Source organism: Suncus etruscus, chromosome X (genome assembly GCF_024139225.1).
Source record: "Suncus etruscus isolate mSunEtr1 chromosome X, mSunEtr1.pri.cur, whole genome shotgun sequence".
Classification (NCBI taxonomy): domain Eukaryota; kingdom Metazoa; phylum Chordata; class Mammalia; order Eulipotyphla; family Soricidae; genus Suncus; species Suncus etruscus.
Window position 1 is genome coordinate 44,225,533 of NC_064868.1, and position 7,320 is coordinate 44,232,852.

At 44.7% G+C, this 7,320-nt stretch overlaps 1 non-coding gene across 1 annotated transcript; it reads right to left on the reverse strand.

The window, feature by feature from the left end:
• Positions 1–372: 372 nt before the first annotated feature.
• LOC126000255 (U6 spliceosomal RNA) lies at positions 373–479 on the reverse strand. Its single transcript, XR_007492610.1, has one exon. It is a non-coding gene; the product is annotated as a U6 spliceosomal RNA (small nuclear RNA).
• Between the last annotated feature and the right edge of the window lie 6,841 nt (positions 480–7,320).

The following is a 7,320-nucleotide window of genomic DNA, read 5'->3' on the forward strand; positions in this document are numbered from 1 at the left end:
AAGGCATTACATATTTCAAATAACATTTACACTTGCCATTAGGTACTATCTCTTGAGTTTCGATGAGTTTTTTTAGTTTTTTGGGCCACACCCAGCTGTGGTGCTCAGGTTATTCCGGGCTCTGGCTCAGAAATTGTTCCTGCTTGGCTCTGGATCATGGATGCCAGGATTTGAACTACCTGTCAGTCATGGTTTGGTTGCGTGCAAGGCAACCGCCCTACCGATGGGCTATCTCTCTGGCCTGAGTTTTTATTTTTTAGTGTGTTTGAATATCTTATATATATCCTTCAGTGATAATGATTGATAGAAGCTTTTGGCCTTGGTTGCTGTTTTCTTTACCTTTGTACTCTGCCAAGATTAAATTCTTTGTTTATAAATATGGAATGCTTCATGATTTTACATGTCATCCTTGCACAGGGGCCATGCTAGTCTTATCTGTATTGTTCCAGTTTTAGTATATGTGCTGCCAAAGTGAGCACAAGGTTAAATTCTTTTTCGGGGGGGGGGGGCGGTTTGGGCCACATCCAGCGGTGCTCAGGGGTAACTCCTGGTTATCTGCTCTGAAATAGCTCCTGGCAGGCAGGGGGACCATATGGGACACCGGGATTCGAACCAACCTTGTTAGGTCCTGGGTCGGCTGCTTGCGAGGCAAACGCCGCTGTGCTATATCTCTCTGGCCCCATAAGGTTAAATTCTTAAATATGAATGACAAGGTCATATTCTCAGAATTCCCATAACTAAGAATGTGGCATGGCTCTTGATCTACCTTCCCCTCAATATAGAGGTTTCATTCAGGTGAGTTCACATGCTTCATTTTAAGGCTGCTTTCTTGGGCTTTTCTCGCTACCAAAATTAATTATTTAAAATATTAAATATTTTAACACCTTTTTGAGGGGCACACCTGCTCTGGGGACACTCCTGGTTCTGCTCAGGGTGCCATGCCAAGGCTTGCTGCAAAGCCTGCTTTCTGGTGTTTAAGCTAGAATTTCGGGTTTTTTTTTGGGGGGGAGGGAGCACATCCAGTGACACTCGGGTTACTCCTGGTTATGCGCTTAGAAATTGCTCCTAGCTTGGCGGGCCATCTGGGACTCTGGGCGATCGAACTGCTGCCTGTCCAGGTTAGTGCAAGCAAGGCAGATGCCCTACTGCTTGCACCACTGCTCTGGCCCATAGGCTAGAATTTCTAATGTGTTTTTTTCCTTTGTAATAGAATGATTCCTTTTCTTATTTCATTGATTCTGAATTTGATTTTAACTGATCATTATCTGCCAACACTTGACAGGGCTGTCGTTAATTCTGAAAGAAGCTTTTGGGCACTTGTTGAATCATATTGTGAAAGACTTATGACCTAGAGATGTTTATAATGGGAGATTGAAAAAAAAATCATAAAACATCACATTTAAGAAATGTCTCGGGGCCGGGCGGTGGCGCTAAAGGTAAGGTGCCTGCCTTACCTGCGCTAGCCTAGGACGGACCGCGGTTCCATCCCCCGGCGTCTCATATGGTCCCCCAAGCCAGGAGTAACCCCTGAGCGTCACCGGGTGTGGCCCAAAGACCAAAAAAAAAAAAATGTCTCAAGGGGCCAGAGTGTGCTGTGGACACACTCCTGGCTCTGCTCAGGGGCCATGCCAAGGCTTGCCTGTAAAGCCTGCTTTCTCTCTGGTGTTTAGGCTAGAATTTCGAATGTGGTTTTTCTCCCTTGTGATTAATGATTCCTTTTCTCGTTTTCATCGACTCTGAATTTGATTCTAACTGATCATTACTCTGCCTACACTTGACTGACAGTACAGCAGGTAGGGTGTTTACCTTGCACATAGCTGACCCAGGTTTGATGCCTAGCATCCCATATGGTCCCCCCAAAACATGCTAGAGGTAACTTCTAATTGCAGAATATCCCTGAGCGCCACCTAGTGTGGTTCCCCCCCCCCGAAAAAAAAAGAAAAAGTAATGTCTCAAAACTGATTTAAGGGGTCGGAGAGATAGCGTGGAGTTAGGGCATTTGCCTTTCATGCAGAAGGTCATTGGTTCGAATCCTGGCATCCCATATGGTCCCCTGAGCCTGCCAGGAGTGGCCCCTGAGCGCTGCCGGGTGTGACCCAAAAACCAAAAAAGAAAAAAAAAGAAAAAACCAAAAAACTGATTTAAGCCATTGTCAATTACCATGTGACTCAGCAATTTTACTCCCAGGAGAATCCTACTTAGGAGAAATGAAAGTAAGTCTACAACTTAAAGGGCATTTTTGAGGGGAGGATGAGTGGAAACTGTGCTTGGGGGCTTGAGGGATTAAATCCTTGAGGGATTTTATCAAGGGCTCCCACATGTAAAGCACATTACATTCCAGCTCTTTGAAGCATCTTCCAGGCCACTGAAACTTGTGTTTTTATATGAATGTATAACCAAATGAAATGGTAACCAAAAAGTGTGCACAAACTAAGTGCCAATCAACTGTTAGATGAATAAACTAAAAGTATGTGTAGAGAATCTAATAGTTTGGACCTAAAAAGAATAGAGGACTCATGTTCTCTAGCCTCTGGAGATGCAAACACATAATTTCCTTCCCCTTCACAGTATCATTTGGTGGGCCTGCCAATATTAAAAATATTAAAATTTTCTGGCCGTTGGGGCCAGAGAGATAGCATAGGACGCGACTGACCTAGGATGGATGGTAGTTTGATTCCTGGTATACCTTATGGTCCCCGGAGCCTGCTAGGAGCAATTTCTGAGTGCAGAGCCAGTAGTAAACCCTGAGTGCTGCAGGGTGTGGCCCCAAAACCAAAAGAAAGAAAAGAACAAAAAAAGTTTTCTGGTGGGTGGACAGGAAATAATGCAACTATTGCCTTATATGCGACTGAGTTGAGTATGACCCTGGCTTGAATCCCTAGCACCACATATGGTCCCTTGAGCACTTCCCGCTATGGCCCAAGTAAACAAAAGAAACACCTTTCTTTGGAACCCGAGAGATTGTACAGTAAGATGTTTGCCTTGCCAACCTGGGTTTCATCTCTGGCATTGCGTATGGTCCCCCAAGCTCCTCTAGGAGTGAGCAAAGACCTGGGAATAAATGCTAAGCACAGCCAGTTGTGGCCAGAAAAGGGAAAACTACAAAATAAAACCACCCCCCACCAAGACAAATAAAAACAAACCCCAATAAATCACAAAAGCTTTTTTGTTTTGTTTTGTTTTGTGTTTTGTTTTTTTTTTTGTCCCTCAAATTCCCAGTTGTATTACATACTATTTCTTAGCAGCACACAATATAATCCAAAGAGATTAGACTTATGTAACTCCTTAAACATTGAGGGCAAAGTACATTTATCTAGTTCCATGCACATGCTTACTAGTTTAAGTTAACCTCAAAAGTTTTAGTGGGTTGTTTTTCTTAAGGACTGGAGTCAAGGGAAAATAGTAAAAAATGGTGTTAGAGTGGCATTTGTTTGCATAGGCCCACCAAAATATAAGGGACATGGAAAGAAAAATTATGGTCTAAATACAAGGAGACCCTACCCCTGAAGTTTCCCGGCACAGGACTGACTCTAGGCTCCAGGCAAACTAGTTTGTCCAATTCAAGTCATCGTCTGTAGTGGCAATACACCTTCATTCCTCACATAGTCTCTGTTGTTGGTATCATGTTTCTGTAGTAAAGGTCCTGGAGTCTGCATATCCCATATTGCAGTCAGGATGGTGCAGAGCATCCTCTCGTTTCACCTCACACTTAAGGGGCACTAGAGAGAACCATGTCCTGTAGAGCAGGTCATTGTTGTTGTCAAGTCTTCTCAGTGTAAACGGAAGTCTCTTTTTAGGAGGTCGATGTCAGACCCTTGGTAGTGTCTTTCCTGGTAGAGGACTGCTTCCTCTTCTTCTCAGTGTAAACGGAAGTCTCTTTTTAGGAAGTCGATGTCAGACCCTTGGTAGTGTCTTTCCTGGTAGAGGACTGCTTCCTCTTCTTCTCAGTGTAAACGGAAGTCTCTTTTTAGGAGGTCGATGTCAGACCCTTGGTAGTGTCTTTCCTGGTAGAGGACTGCTTCCTCTTCTTCTCAGTGTAAACGGAAGTCTCTTTTTAGGAGGTCTATGTCAGACCCTTGGTAGTGTCTTTCCTGGTAGAGGACTGCTTCCAGCTGTTGCTATAAAAGACCTTGGATGTTTCGTAGATAGCTTGCCTGGTTCTGGCGTGAATGGAGGATGCCCATTCTTCTGAGGCCTGTGCCAGGGCATTATATCAATGTTCAGGGTGTAAGGTACATTGTACTGAGATTTATTAGATAAAAACTTATCTGTAGGTATAGTGTTTTCCTATTTTAATGTGTCTATGCAAAGAAGGATCAATGCCATGAAGCGTTATTGGTGCATCTGGAGGCAATAGGAACAAGACCAGCAATTTCCATGACATAGTTCAATCATAGGCATTAAACTGAGGGACAGTTCCACCAACAATCCTTATTGAACAGCTTACAAAGAAAAGAAAAGATGAAAAGTGGATAGAAACACCATGGTAGAAGAATATAGAGAGAGTTACAGCCGTTAAAGAAAATATACATAAAATATTCAAAAGATATATGTGTGCAATTTATGTCCTTCTAAATAGTTCTGGTATTGTTAGATCCACTGTATGTCTTTGGTCTGAGATTAGAACTATGTATTATTGAAGTTAAGAAGGGTAAATCGGGGGTACTGATGGTTGGGAGGAGAATACATTAGCGCGGGGGCGCTAGCCCCCGCGCGGTTTGCATCATGTAGACTAGTATGAAATTGCCAGTGATAGCCTGAGTATAACTGAACAACTATCTGCCACCCCACAGATCAAACACCACCCCCCAAGCCAATCTCAGGAGCTCAAGCCCCACCCTAGGCCAATCTCCGCAGCTGGCCTGGGAGTGGGGAAAACCCAGGGTGCCCCATCAGGTCCTCCCAGAAACCCACCTGGAGATCCGGAGGAAAGGGGGAGAGGGGGGTCGGGTGACCCAGGTCCGGGCCCCCCTACCCTAGGCCGGGCCAAGTGGCCCCTGGCACATACGGAGGTCTGCCAGGAGCCAGCCCATGCCGGCTGAAAATTCTGCCCCAGGAAGGGAGGAAAGCCCTCCCAGGCCCCAAGGACCAGAGCTCAAGACCCACCCTAGGCCAATCTCCGCAGCTGGCCTAAATCACAAAAGCTTTATTGCAAGTGTCCAGTTTCTTTTTCTTTTTCTTTTTCTTTTTCTTTGTTTGTTTTTGGATCACACCCGGCAGTGCTCCTGGCTCTACGCTCAGAAATCGCCCCTGGCAGGCTCGGGGGACCATAGGGGATGCCAGGATTTGAATCACCGTCCTTCTGCATGCAAGGCAAATGCCTTACCTCCATGCTATCTCTCCGGCCCCACAAGTGTCCAGTTTCAATAATATATTACCATACTCATAATTTGGAGATTTCTTTTCCTTGTTATTTTGAAGTTGAGTTCTTTACTCCTGGTGGTGCTTGGAAAGTATGTGATGCTAGGGATAAAATCCTAGACCTTTTGCATACAAAGCATGTACTTAGCCTGTTAAGCCACTTCTCTGGAAAGTGACATTTTTAGGATTAGGAGTTAAGCAGAGAGATAAGTAGAGTTAAGTAGAGAGATAAGATGTTTGCTTTGTGAGGGGCTGGAAGGTCTCCTGAGCTTGGCCAAGAGTGATCCCTGACCACCAAGCCAAAAGTAAATCTTGAGCACAACCTCTCCTGTTCTGTGCTCCCCAAAAGAATTAAGTAGAATAAGAAGGTCTCCCCTACTTTTGGTTATGAATTATGGTTCTACCTTCCTCCCCACTCTCAAATGTGGGTACATTCCACTCTGCCACTTACTTGACATCATCAATTAACTGGCTTGCAGAAAATACTCTTAATTTCCACTCCTGACCTGATAGGATCTGGCATGTTGTCTAGCAAAGATGTTTTGGGGTTCATGAGGTCTGCTGAATATTAGTCACTGGGTAGTGAATGCTTACTGAATATTGGGCATTTATGTCTATTGATTCCTCAATTGTGTGTCGCCAAGAGGATGCCTGTGAAAAGATTCTAGGACAAGGGCTGATGCAATATATTAAATATCTGAGGTTCCTTCAGAGAGCCATGCTTTTTTGTTTATTTTTGGTTTTGGGGGGCCACTCCTGGTGGTGCTCAGCGGTTAGTTATTCTTTTTTTTTTTTTTTGGATTTTGGGCCACACCCGGTGACGCTCAGGGGTTACTCCTGGCTATGCGCTCAGAAGTCGCTCCTGGCGAGGGGGACCATATGGGACACCGGGGGAATCGAACCGCGGTTCATCCAAGGCTAGCGCAGGCAAGGCAGGCACCTTACCTTTAGCGCCACTGCCCGGCCCCTAGTTATTCTTGACTCAGGAATCACTCCTGGTGAGTTGGGGGAGTCATACGTGATGCTGGAGATTGAACTTGGGTCAGCCACGTGCAATGCAAGCACCCTGCCCTCTGGTCCTGTTTTTTCTTTTTAAATATCTCTGCTATTGCCAATGCAACAAGCTCAGGTAGGGAGCAATTTTCTCTCCATTTATATCATCTGTCCCTGAACTCCCAATTGCTATTATGTCTCACACTTCCAGTTGGAATCTTTTTTTTTCCTTTGGGGACAGTGCTCAGTACTCCTGGTTCTATGCTCAAAAATCAATCATAGCAGACTCAGGGGACCATATGGGATGCTGAGAATCGAACCACCATCTGTCCTGGGTTGGCCACGTGCAAGGCAAATGCCCTACCACTGTGCTATCTCCGGTCCTCCAGCTGGAATCTTAAGATTCTAAGTTCACTAGATTCTGCCACCAAATTAATTGCCTTTGACTTGTTTTCCATACTTTATCCTGGAACCAATTGTGTGCTTTGTTCGGATCCTCCAGCACTGCCTTACTGTTTGTTCCTCCTGCTTCTTTTTAACTGAAATTGGAGTTAAATTGACATCTAAAATAGTTTCATAGTTTTACACTCAGAATATTTAAACTGTCATTTACAATTATTAGTGATACAGAGGAAGTACTTGATCTAACAAGTACAGAAAGTAGGTTACAATCTAGAATATGCAGAATGAACTCAACTAGTTTGATAAATATATAGATTAGAAGGGAATCTGACTAGTGCTGGTTGTTGCTTCTGGTTTAAATAAAGAGTCTTGGGACAAGAGCGATAGCACAGCAGGTAGGCTGCCAGGTCTGGTTTCCTTCCTTCCTTCCTTCCTTCCTTCCTTCCTTCCTTCCTTCCTTCCTTCCTTCCTTCCTTCCTTCCTTCCTTCCTTCCTTCCTTCCTTCCTTCCTTCCTTCCTTCCTTCCTTCCTTCCTTCCTCCCTCCCTCCCTCCCTCCCTCCCTC